Source organism: Camellia sinensis, chromosome 14 (genome assembly GCF_055761805.1).
Source record: "Camellia sinensis isolate YWXY chromosome 14, ASM5576180v1, whole genome shotgun sequence".
Lineage (NCBI taxonomy): Eukaryota > Viridiplantae > Streptophyta > Magnoliopsida > Ericales > Theaceae > Camellia > Camellia sinensis.
In genome coordinates this window covers 89,524,970-89,537,935 of record NC_138974.1, presented here as the reverse complement: position 1 = coordinate 89,537,935, position 12,966 = coordinate 89,524,970, and positions in this window count along the sequence as shown.

Below are 12,966 nucleotides of genomic sequence, written 5' to 3'. Positions count from 1 at the left end.
GTGGATGATAACCACGCTTTTAAAACTTATATAAAACTCCCCCAGCCCCGTCATTTGCAACCACGCTTACACTAAGGCTTTTTCGATTCAGTCTCTCTCTCACTCTTTACTCTCGCTCTCACTCTACTCTCAGACTCTCTCTCTGCTCTCACACTTTCTCACTGCTCTCGCTCTGTCTCCGTCCGTGGGTTGCTCTCTCTTGCTGGTATGGCGTCTGTCTCTCTCTGTCTCATTTGAATTTTATGTGTTTATTGTGTTCGTGAAAATGTGAATGTGGTTACAATATGGGTATAATGTGGGTGGAATAGGGTTTATGAATGTGAAAATGTTGTGAATTGATGAAAATGTTGGTAGAATAGGGTTTGTGAATGTGAAAATGTTGTGAATTGAAATTGATATCAATGTGGGTAGAATAGGCTTTGTGAATTGAAATTGTGGTTTTGAATTGGTAAAATGTTGTGGTTTTGAATTGTGAAAATTTTCTAGGGTTTTCAATTGAATGTGAAATCATAAATTAGGGTTAGGATTTTGAATTTTGAAATCAGAAATAAGGGTTAGGATTTTGAATTTTGAAATCAGAAATTAGGGTTAGGGTTTCAGAAATTAAGGTTTTGAATTGTGAATCTTGTCTATATTTTTTGCATTGTGAATTGTGAATCCTATCTATATTTTTTGAATTGAAATTTTTTTTCTTTGCTTGTTAATCTTGTCTATATGGTTAAATCTTGTTATTCTTTCGCTTATCTCTTAAGCTACATCATTAGGCCACTATAACTAGAACACACAATTTTTTTGAGTTGTTTTAGGAAATATGTTAAAAGCTAATTTTTCATTTTTTTTTTTTGGAAAACGTATACAAAAGTAGAGAAATGATATGACTCAAAAAAAATTAGAATTCAAAAAATGACTTTTAATCTCTTTGCCAAAAGAGGTCTTTCAAGTCGTCCTCAAAAATGTTATTACCAAAACCTTTTTTATAAATAAAAAAAATTTGTTTAAAAATTATGTTTGAAAAAATTAAAATTTTTTATTTATAAAATGACTCATGCTCGAGAATTTTTACCCACTTAAACTATCCAATTGACTTATTCCCTATGCGTCTGGATTATGTTTATTCAATTAAGCTTTATATTTTTATGATAGTCAAATGTTTGAATCAGTTTACGTATTTCTCGACTAATTTTAGAATTCACACCAAACGTCCCTTCCATGTAGATCGGACAAATCTCAAATAATACCTACAAAGATGACCTCAAGAAATTGATAACACCTAATGAGAGTTCAACTTGAGACCTGAAAGGAGCATACCTAATTTTTAACACATAATGAGAGCTCATTAATATTAATGAAACTCAAGTTTGACTCGATAATTTTTTTTAATATTATTTATATTGTTTAAATAAAAATAAACAAGGCGGGCTTGACGAACCGAGCCGAGCCCTTAACAAGCTCAGTCGAGCTTATTCATGAAAAGTTCGGCTCATTTGCAGCCCTATTTGAAACGACTCATGATTGGGAATACAAAAAGAAGTTGATTTCAAATATCACCATACTTTACTAGAAATAATATAAAATTACAACTCATAATTATTAACTTTCAAATTTTTTATTTTTATCTTTTATAACTGACTATCTAAGTCAATTTATACACACCCCGACTAAATTTAAAATTATAGACAATGCATCAAAAGAGAGTCTTAAACACTTTCTAATTAATAGTCCATAGAAATTTCTTAGGTAAGAAGAAAAAAAAATGGCACTTTGATGGCTAAGCTTGTGTTTCATAATACCAAATAATTGCTACGGATTGCCCAATAGATTGACATGGATTAGTATCCAAAATTTACTACATAGATTTAACCACCAACATAAGCCCATAAGCCAAGGCACAAACCTCTTCTGCTCATCCGGTTTGGCCCGTAGGAACTCCCCTCGTAAGGAAGCTCGCCCTTGTCTCTACTGCGTCCTCCCTGGCTTGGGCTTCTGCCCTAAGGATATTCATGGACTCCCTTGATGCCCCCACCATTTCCCGAGCTAGTGCCCCCATTGCGGCTTGGCCGGCTTCCCCCGGCACCTCCGCTTGCCCTACTTGTTCGGCCATGTTAGCTTGGCCTACACCTTCTTCTTGCACCGGTGCCTCATGGACCGGCACTCCATGTACACCCCGGCGTCCCCTACCACGCCTTCCACCCCTACTACCTCGTGTTCGGATCCTTTTAGACATCGTAATTGAGAAACAATATAAACAAACTTAGCACATAATTCCAAATGTGCTCGCAACTTGCCTCACACATTAAACTATAACAATCATACATATTTTATCACACAAATAATTTTAATTCAACCCACATAAACACTTAGTCACATAAACACATACGAATTATCCTTTAGTGATGAGATTCATCCCACGAGAAACTAAGAATTCTTAGTAGAATGAGTATTGATCAAGTACCCTTCTAATAAGACCTCAAGGAATCTAATAGACGCGAATAACATCACAAAAGTCTAATCTCATACCCACGTAGTCACATAAGCATGCTATCACATAATCACAAATAAGCAAAACATTTCCTAATCATGCGAAATGAACCCACTGTGGTATGACAACCACTTCCCACGAGCCCCAAGTATTCAAACTCGGTAGCTCTGATACCAAGTTGTACCGCCCCGAAAATATTTTAACAAGAACTGCCCACATTAATGATCATTCGCTAGATAATAACAATAATCCTTCCATCTTTCCATATTTGATTAAAAGAGTTTAATACAAAAGTCCCACATGCGGTATACATTCAACGATATAAGAGAGCACTTGAATCCATAGCATGTGAAACATCTAGCTGCAAACAAGATAAATAAGATGCCCTTACGGGCTACAACTTCCAAGGCTTAAGCCTGGTTACACAAAAGTGGTCTCTCGGACCCAAAACAAAAATAGCTCTCGGCTTTACAATTAATCACAAAAAAATAAGAGTACACTACTCTTCTCAAAATACTTCCACGCCCACAATTCGGCGGGATCACCACATTTTTACCTGCACCAAAACCCATAGGGGTGAGCATATAGCCCAGTAGAGAATCATTAACAAAGCATGCATATTTATGCAAGATTCACAATATTTTATGTAAATGCATAGTTATGCCATGCCATTTGAAGGAAATCTCATATTATGCTTTTCTTGAAAATCATCATGCTTTCAGTCAACATTTATGCAACCTCATAAATTCCCACACTTCCAATTTTAAATCATAATGGGGCGGTAAATACATCACTGATAATCCCTAGGCTGGTGTCTGGAAGTAGACTCTACGAGTACTACCAAACTGTCATTTTTACCGGTATTAACCGGAAGGCTCGACACCTATCTGCGCGATTTTTCTGGTCTTTCACCAACGACACTCAGGCCATCTTATCAAATACAACTACACCCCCTATCCGGACTTACCATGTATTTACCCCTTTAACATTCTTATAGTTCTCATTACCATAAAACCTTTCTCAATGCAAATGTTTTTCCAATACTCATGCTAGGATGTATAAGGATGACAAAATTTACATGAGGAGATGATGCAACAAATGATATACCATAACTTTTCTTTCATTCCCTTTCTTCCAATGCTAATCACACAAAATATTCACATGCACTACCAAAACTATCAATATGGCAATAACTTCTTATCATGTATAATTCTTGGCATTCAATTCATATCAAGACCATAAGAAATTTTCAATATCAACTTTCAAGATTTCAATCCTCCAATCCATGATACTCAACAATTATCATATCACAAAATATATATTCTTATGCTCTTAGTAATAGTTTTGAAAATAAGTCCTCTACTCTCTACATCAAGAGGATTATCAACTTCCCTTTTCTACTACATTGTGAAACCCACACTCACACACCCATTAATCATAAGAAAGAAATCTATTCTGTGGATTTTCCATGTTTTCAAAAAGCCCAAATCTTCTAGGTTTTTCACAAAATCTTACATCTTCCATTTCTTTAAAAAGAAATCTCACAACACACTTCAATCTCAACACTTATGACGTAACATTTCACAAATCCTTTTTAGAAGAAGTAAGGTGAGTTCTTCTTCAACAAAATCACCAACCTCTTGAGCCCAAACCCTCATTTTCGAATTACATGGAGAAGCTCACCAAAAACCAACCAAACTTGCATAAACACGCATATAACTCAAAGGAAAACCCTATCTCAAGCTCAATGGAGAAGATGAAATGAAACCCTAGACCTTGAAAAAGAGAGAGAGAGCTTTGATTTCTAACATGCAAAAAATTAATTTATTGGTTTATTTTGATTATATTATCTCTCTATTTTTTTGTTGTATGTTAAAAAAAAAAAGAGTAAATAAATTAATTTTTTTCTTACTTTTCAAAACAAGCCAAAATGAGTTATTTGTTTGAATTTCAGAACAAAGCCTTTATGACCTCTAAAAAGTGGACGAGGGTTACCATTTCACATAGGAAATAACTTTTTCATTAAGGTCCCTAATGGCACAAGTTTGAGCAAATAAAATTAACTTCTCTTTAATTGTCCATAAATCTCAAGAATTGGATCACCAGTTTTAAAAAATTTAATATATGCATGAAAAGAGAGTCTTAAAACATTCTAATACAGATGGCCCAATAGATTGACATGGATTAGTATCCAAAATTTACTACATAGATTTAACCACCAACATAAGCCCATAAGCCAAGGCACAAACCTCTTTTGACAACATGAAAAAAATTAATTTATTGATTTATTTTGATTATATTATCTCTCTATTGTTTTGTTGTATGTTTAAAAAAAAAAAAAGAAGAGTAAATAAATTAATTTTTTTTCTTATTTTTCAAAACAAGCCAAAATGAGCTTTTTGTTTGAATTTCATAACAAAGCCTCTATGACCTCTAAAAAGTGGACGAGGGTTACCATTTCACATAGGAAATAACTTTGTCATTAAGGCCCCTAATGGCACAAGTTTGAGCAAATAAAATTAACTTCTCTTTAATTGTCCATAAACCTCAAGAATTGGATCACCAGTTTTAAAAAATTAAGAACAATGTTTGAAACCTCTATTTGATATTGTCCAAATCAGTCGAGTTATTTCAACTCAATGAAAAAAATAATAATTTCATACAAAACTTACACTATGATTTAAGATTTTTGTATGACTTGTCCAATTTTGGTTCAATCTCACTGAATAAAAACAATACTTGATAGAATGAAGTTGTTTTAAAATTATACTATAAAATTATATGAAGAGAAAAATAAAACAAGAATCTTCACAATGTCTTAAGATTCAAAATTAGTAATCCATGACGCTATTTATTAAATAAAAATACTAAACAAATAGAAATTAAATGTGTGATATATATCTGTCTACTTTATCAAAATACTAAAAAATAGATCAAGATTTATCAAAATAAAACAAAATAAGTGTTTTTTAAATTGCTCCCACTTACATGCGTTCGATTAAATCGTTGCCTAAATTAAGGGTTGTGTAGAGTTATTATTATTATTATTTATTTATTTATTTATTTATTTGGAGTCAATGCCTTTTAGAAATTGTACATATTGAGGGAGGGAGGCCCTTGCCACAATGGTAAGGTTGTTTTATTATGCTGATAAAAATATAAAATAAAATAATTATATTATAATTCGAGTGTTATGGATTCAAATCATAGCTCAATAAGGTGCGTGCATATATCTGATCTTCTCCTAAACTCTGCCATGACTGTAATCTTTGGAATTGCCCCTTTACAGATCTTGTAAATCAAAATGGGTCACTAACTAAAAATCCTATAGTTTTGTTATAAACAAACAAAATTGATCGTAAAATTAAATACAAATACATATATACGCATAAAATTTTATAGAGTTTGTTAGTATTTTGAAAAATTTTATCCATCTATATACATTTTGTGTACAGTTCTATAACCATTTTTGTGTTCTTAGACTTATTCAAAATCTGAAGTTATTGCTGCTATGTGATTCAAAATTTCTTTTTGTTTCAAATTCAATAAACATTTTAGTATAGGACATCTATACATGTGTATGAATTCAAAAAGGATCATATGAACAAAGCATATCCAACCTCAAAAAGAAATGTTTTGATGTCGCATAGCGTGACTTAATCATATACAAAAGTTACCATATTATAAAATTAATTAGGGCTTTTTAAAAATAAATAAAATTAAATTAATGGTAGTGCTTGGGCGGCTCCACTCGTTTGATGCGTTTTAAGCATTTTAATAAATTTATATTATTACAAGGATGCTTAATCCAATGGGGAAGGCTATTACCCATCAAATTGACTATCTTATTGAAGATAATTGATGAATATTCCCAAGTTTCCATGTGAAGAGAAATAGACTATCTAGATGAGTAGTCTTACATGAAAGAAACTTTCCAAAAGTTATTTTCTTAGTGAAGTATTTTTACCAAAAGAAATGGAACCAGGTTTTCAATATGTAACAGTGCATTTAGAGGGTGGCGATGGGTTATGGGGCAAGGGGGAGGAGAGGATGATTGTAGAGGCAGCGTGGGTTTTCATGGCGTTAGGCTATAGTAGGAAATAGGTAGGTTTCAATGGCGAAAGAGATGGGGAAAGAGCGAGAGTTTATCCACTGTGTGAGGTGCATGGTAATATTTAAATGGATGGTTAGGATAGTTTGTGATCTAGTATGGTCAAATTTATTTCAAAGGGGTATAAATTATTACATTCAAGGTAAAATCTTGTTTGGTAATAAGGACAAAGTGAAAATTGTTGACGATGTTGAAAAAGTTTCCGGAAAAAATAAGTGAACAATGTCCATGATGATATAAATGTCACATATAGGAAAATATAAATTGTCTTTTGACTCCCATAACTTCCTTTCACCAAATATCCGCTTAAACAAATTCAAATAACCAACACAAAAATAAAAGCAGGTTAATTTACAAAAATCAAATCAACACTGAAATATTACCAAAACAAAGAAGAAGAAACATGGAAAAGGAAAAATGTACATTTGTCGTGCACAAGAGCATGATGTTAATCGTAATAAATAATGGAAAAAACAAAACACAGGAGTTCCTGTAGACACCCCATTTTTGACCGACCTTAAGACTCAGACATCACCGATTGAGTGCTTGGTGATGTTGCATAATGTGCTCGTTCAGAAGTTTCAGAGTCGCGGCCGTGAGCCCTGCCTCCGGACTTCCGAACCCTCATCTGTGCTTTGCCTCGGTTTGCGAACCAGACTCAGTTTTCTCTGTTTCTTTTCCCGAGGGGAGGGAGAGGTCCCGTAGACCATCTCTCAGTGGCCGTGGGCTACATTTTGTGGCCGCAGGCCATTTTGCCCATTTCGGAGTCCGGTTTCCGGTTTTTCGAAATCGTTGGCCGTGTGCCTCGGTTCGGGACCGCCTAACCATCTCCGTTTGCCCCGATTTTTGGCATACCTCCTATTTACTCCCTTTTGAGGGACACTGGGTCTGAGAAACCCACTTCGTGGCCGAATGCCACTTTTGGTGCTTAACAGCCCATTTTCGGGATCCCGAACTGCGTGTTTTGGTCCCCGAACATTCGTTTTGCATCGGTTTTTGTTCATTTTTGGCAGGTACCTCTGTTTTATCATCGAGAAGGTCACTGAAGGGTGGGAGGCCAGTAATTGTTGCAGCAACCAGTTATATATCCTCCGACGCCCTCCGACGCCCGTTTTTCACACTTCCGGGCTAATGTTGAACACCTTGGGGCCACTTTCTTGAACTTTGAACCACATATCTGTGATGTACACACTTGGGAGGATCCTAAAAGTTGGTGACCGGCCAGTAATGTTTCCTGACCCTTTTGAACCCCTCCTTCCGGGCTAATGTTGAACAACCTGGGCCCTTTTTCTTGAACTTTGAACCACATATCTGTGATGTACACACTTGGGAGGTTCCTAAAAGTTGGTGGCTGGCCAGTAATGTTTCCTGACCCTTTTGAACCCCTCCTTCTGGGCTAATGTTGAACAACCTGGGCCCTTTTTCTTGAACTTTGAACCACATATCTGTGATGTACACACATGGGAGGACCTTAAAAAGTGGTGGCTGGCCACTATTTCAACTTGACCGTTTTGACCCCTAGCCGGCCGGCTAGGTGGGGTGGCCGGCCGGCCACCTGGAGCTCCAAAAAGGGGCCGGCCATGTTCCTTGCAACATCAACTTTACAGCTGTATAGCTGTTTCCCCCAGAAAATATCCCAATCCGGGGGATATTTTGTGGGGGAAAACTTGCCCAATTTTCCCCCACCTTTGCCCCTCCTTTACTCCCCCTTTTTTGTCCATATAATCAGCTGGCAACATTGCATACAGGGGTTAGAAAATTTGCTCCTCAAGCTTGAATAGAAAACTCCCTCTCCATCTCCCTCATTTCCTTGAAAACCTTCAAGTTCTACACTACCATTTCTTCTACACCACCAAGCTCTACCACCACCACTCCAATCCAGCAGCAAGGGGAGGAATTCCAGCAGCTAAGAGGCAACAAATTTGGTCCAAGAAGCAACAAAAGAATTGGTCTTCAAGGGTGAGTTGCAATTTCCCCTTTTTGGCCCATTTCTTGTATCTTTTGCAAGCCATACATGCTTATTGTTTTGAGCTCCGACCAAAACTGAAAATATCATTTTTTTGAGCTCATTTTCATGTCTCATTAAGGGCTCAACCCTGTTTGAGCCCTCCATCTTGCACTTGCTTCAATACCCTCTTTGTATGTCAATATTTTGCATGCTTTTTCTAACCTACGTGTGATCTATTTTGGAGTTTCTCATGAACTATAAGTAGGCTTATTTTGAGCCCCTCTTCAACATTGAAGAAGGGCTCATCTTTGTTTGGGACCTCCATGTACCACTTGTCTTTATATCCATCTTTGGTCCCCTATTCTTGTACGACTTGGCAGCCTATCTTGGTTCCATTTTTGGTCATTTTACAGAGCTAGAAAAGTTCTTATTTTGGCCCATTATTCATGTTTCATTAAGGGCCTTTCATGGTTTGAGGCATATTTTATACACTTCATGTTATATCTCTCTTTTAATCCCCATTTTTGCATGTTTTGGCAGCCTATCATGCTTCGGTTTTTGGCCTTTTTACAGTACTAAAAATAGTCTTATTTTGGTCCATTCTTCATGTTTCATTAAGGGCCTTTGGCTGTTTGATGAATATTTTGTATACTTCATGTTATAGTCACTTTTGAGCCTTATTTTGCATTGCATTCCTAGCATGTTTGTATACTGTTTTGGAGTTTTTATAGTTCTGTAAATAGTCATATTTTTGGTCCCTCTTCAATGTTGTAGAAGGGAATTTTTCAGTTTGGGCTTTGCATATACCACTTGCCTCTTTGGCCACCTTTTGGCCCTTTTTCTTGCATGGGAGTGCAGCCATACCTGTGTTTGTTTTTGGGGTTTTTACAGTTCTGGAAAATATCATATTTTGGGCCCCTCTTCAATGTTGTTGAAGGGCCCTAACCTATTTGGAGTTAGCAGCTGTGAGTTGCTTCTTAATCCCATGTTTAGGGCCATTTCTTGCATGCTAGTTTTGCACTGTTTTTGCTTGCTATTTGGCCATGTTTTGAACTGGAAAAATGCTTATCTTGAGATTTCCTTGCTTCTTTATTTTCATTGCATGTCCATATTGTGCATGTTTGGTATAGTTATAGGCCATTTCGGGTGCCAAAATTCATATTTCGGGACTATTCCATGCATCGGGTGTACTTTCGCCTCGTTTCGGGGCTGTTTTCCCCCACATTTCATTGCTGAAAATCCATTAGCATTCTTGCATATCATTTTCCATGCCATTGCATTGCATATACCATTGCCTCGGTTTGCGTGCCCGTGTGCACGCATTTCGAGGCACTTCATTTTCATCCACCGGCCTCTTATGTGAGTGCGGCTGAGGCTCTCTCATGATAGTATAAGTCCACGTTGCATCCTATATGCCATTTCCATGCCATTGCATTGCATATGCCATTGTCTCGGTTTGCGTGCCCATGTGCACGTATTTCGAGGCACTTCATTTTCATCTATCGGCCTCTTATGTGAGTGCGGCTGAGGCTCTCTCATGTTAGTGTAAGCCCATATCGCATTTCATATCATTTGCATTGTGTATGTCATTTTCTCGGTTTGCGTGCTCGTGTGCATGCATTTCGAGGCATGTCATTCCATAGCATTGTGTATGTTAGGATTGTATCTTAGTTGCATTTCATGCATATTGCATCGTGTTCGGAATAGGAGTTAGCCTGGACACGGGAAACGAGGTGCATTTCGTACTCCGAGTGACGGAATGTGTCTCAATTCCCCAGTCATCGACACTCCGGATTATCCATGATGGAGTTAGGTCTTGTTGTGTTTTCATGTGCATTCATTCTATATTGAATTGTGCAATTCGACTCCTCGGCCATCATGCCTCGGTATGCGTGATTGGTGGCACGAGGATCGAGGCATGCATATATTTGTGAAAATACATTGCTATGCCCCTTTCCTGCTCTCTGTTGCAGCAAAATGAAGAATCAGCAACTTTTCGGAGCTTGGCACGCTTTCCAAGAATAACTGCTAAACAGAGGCTAATTGGGGCATCCCGGTGGATTTCCGCGCAAGACAACCCGGACATGCATCATCCATCAGAAGTAAGGCAGTCCCTGGCTTGCATGCCAGTTTTATTTATTTTCTTAGTTAATTTGTTAATTAATTACGAATTTGTATAATATTTGGACTGTAATATTTGGACTGTAATATTCTTTTATTTGGGACTGTATTATTTATTCGGACCCTCTGCGCGAGGGCACAACTGTAATAAGTGTGCGTGAGTGTGATGTATGTCTTCCAACCCCACGTCTTTCTTCCCTTTTATTTATCTGCTTATGATGGTTAGATTAGGGCATATTTTAATTAGCATACAGTATGACAGCATGTTTGCATTCATTCATCTGTTTTGCATGCATCGGGCTCGGCGCATCATACTAACTGCATTGTATTTTCAATTCCAAATTGAATACATGTTAGCTGTAGCATTCCATACGCCATGTTTAGAATAGCCGAGCCTGCTATAGTTGCATCTTTGCATGTGTTGCATTAGGCATTTCTGTATACCTAGGATCATGCATGATTTCTAATACAGTTTTTGTTTTGGCTTGGAGTACTCGGTAAGCTTTATGCTTTAGCATCCTTGCATACGTGTGAGTGCTGCCATGAATAGCATGCTTACCATGAGGCTATATGCTTATGTGATATAACTGCCTGAATGCCTGTGGGTGAAGGTTGGGTTATCTGGATTGGAATAAATCATCAAATGTGTGTTTTAAGCCCACTAAATAGTGGCAAAACCATCTTTACTAAGCCCACCCGAGGGTGGCAAAATTTGCATTTTAAGCCTACTTGCGAGTAGCAAACCATCTTTCAAAAAACAAACATGAAATGTTTTGTTCCAATTCAGACGATCCAGTCTATACTTGTACGCTGTACGCATCACATAGTAACCTAGGCTAATAACCGGAATAAGAACATACAATGTTTTCAAAAAATAGATATCATGGTTAGTAGAGGCCGATCTTTGATCGGGCGAGCGGGGGTGCTCACGAAGTGACCTTCCCCAATCATACCCAAGTTCCCGAGCCGAGGCAACTTTGGTGATGACGGACACGTGGCCTTAGGCAACGAGTCAGGGTTTCCTAAATTTCCCATTTAAAAAACATTTATGTGGCGACTCTGTATCTGGCAAAGCAGTCCATGTTTGGCACTTCTTTTCAAAAATCTATTTCTCAAAACGATTTTCCGGATTTGGACTCTTTGGTTCAGACTTAGAACCGTGACAAATTTGAGAGTCCTGAGCTGTAATAACCCCAAAATGAACGGAACGGGAGCTCGTTCCTCCCGGGGCGTTCGGGGACGGTTACAGTTCCATAGACAGGTATGTCAAAACAAGCCAACATTGTTTGTGTGTTGTAAGCTTTTTTTTCTTAAAAAGCTAAAAAATCTAAAACATAATAATTATTTTAACTCATAATTTAATTAAAAAATCACTAATGATTGTTGGATTACAATTGTTGATTACTTAAATAAAGTTCTTGCCTCACAAGTAATTGTAATTGAATGAGTTAAAATTCATATAATTCTTTTAGAAGTAAAATCCGATATAAGTATATTGTTGATATTTTAATGTTTTTTGTTTCATTGAATCAAGTATATGGAGACTGCTCCAATTATCTTCTACTAGGGGGGAAACATAATTCGGGATCCCGATGAAGGTGTGTCATATGATGCTGAGCCGAAAGGGATATATGGGGTGCAACTTGGCACCACGCTTAGCAATTTGGAGGATATGTTCATGTCCAAGGTGGCAAGTTATGGGAAAAGTGTCCGATTAAACTTTAAATGTAGATATCCTTATCGCCAGTGGCAAGCAATCAGCAAATACAAGATATTACCGATCAATGACGATGAGGCGTTGAACACCGTGTTAAGTATCGGTGCAAGTTTCTAACCACCAAATTGTTTGGAAGTGTACATTGATAAAGAGGTTGTACACAATGTCTCGAATGTGACACAGATGGATTCTTGTCCGTTCACTACATTGCTGACACATGGGATTGATACGACAGCGTTTCAGTCTCCTATGTATGAATCAGATCAATGTTATGCAGTGGGCTACACACAACAGACATTTGAGGGCCATAGTGTAGAATCAAGTTCACGTGGTGGAGATGATTATGAATTTCACAATAACACTAAAGATATGCCCACCTATAACCGTCATACCACTCCAATTGAAGTTGCTGGTAATATAGCTGAAACAGTGAACTATGTGCAGTTTGCTGACAAGGACATGTACGGTCCTGATGTCGCCCTAGATGATGATGAGAATGAAATGTGTAATGAAGAAAATTTATTGGGCGGATCAGATGATGATGATGAAGAAGATGACGCCGACGATCCCGTTGACCTTGACAATGCCCC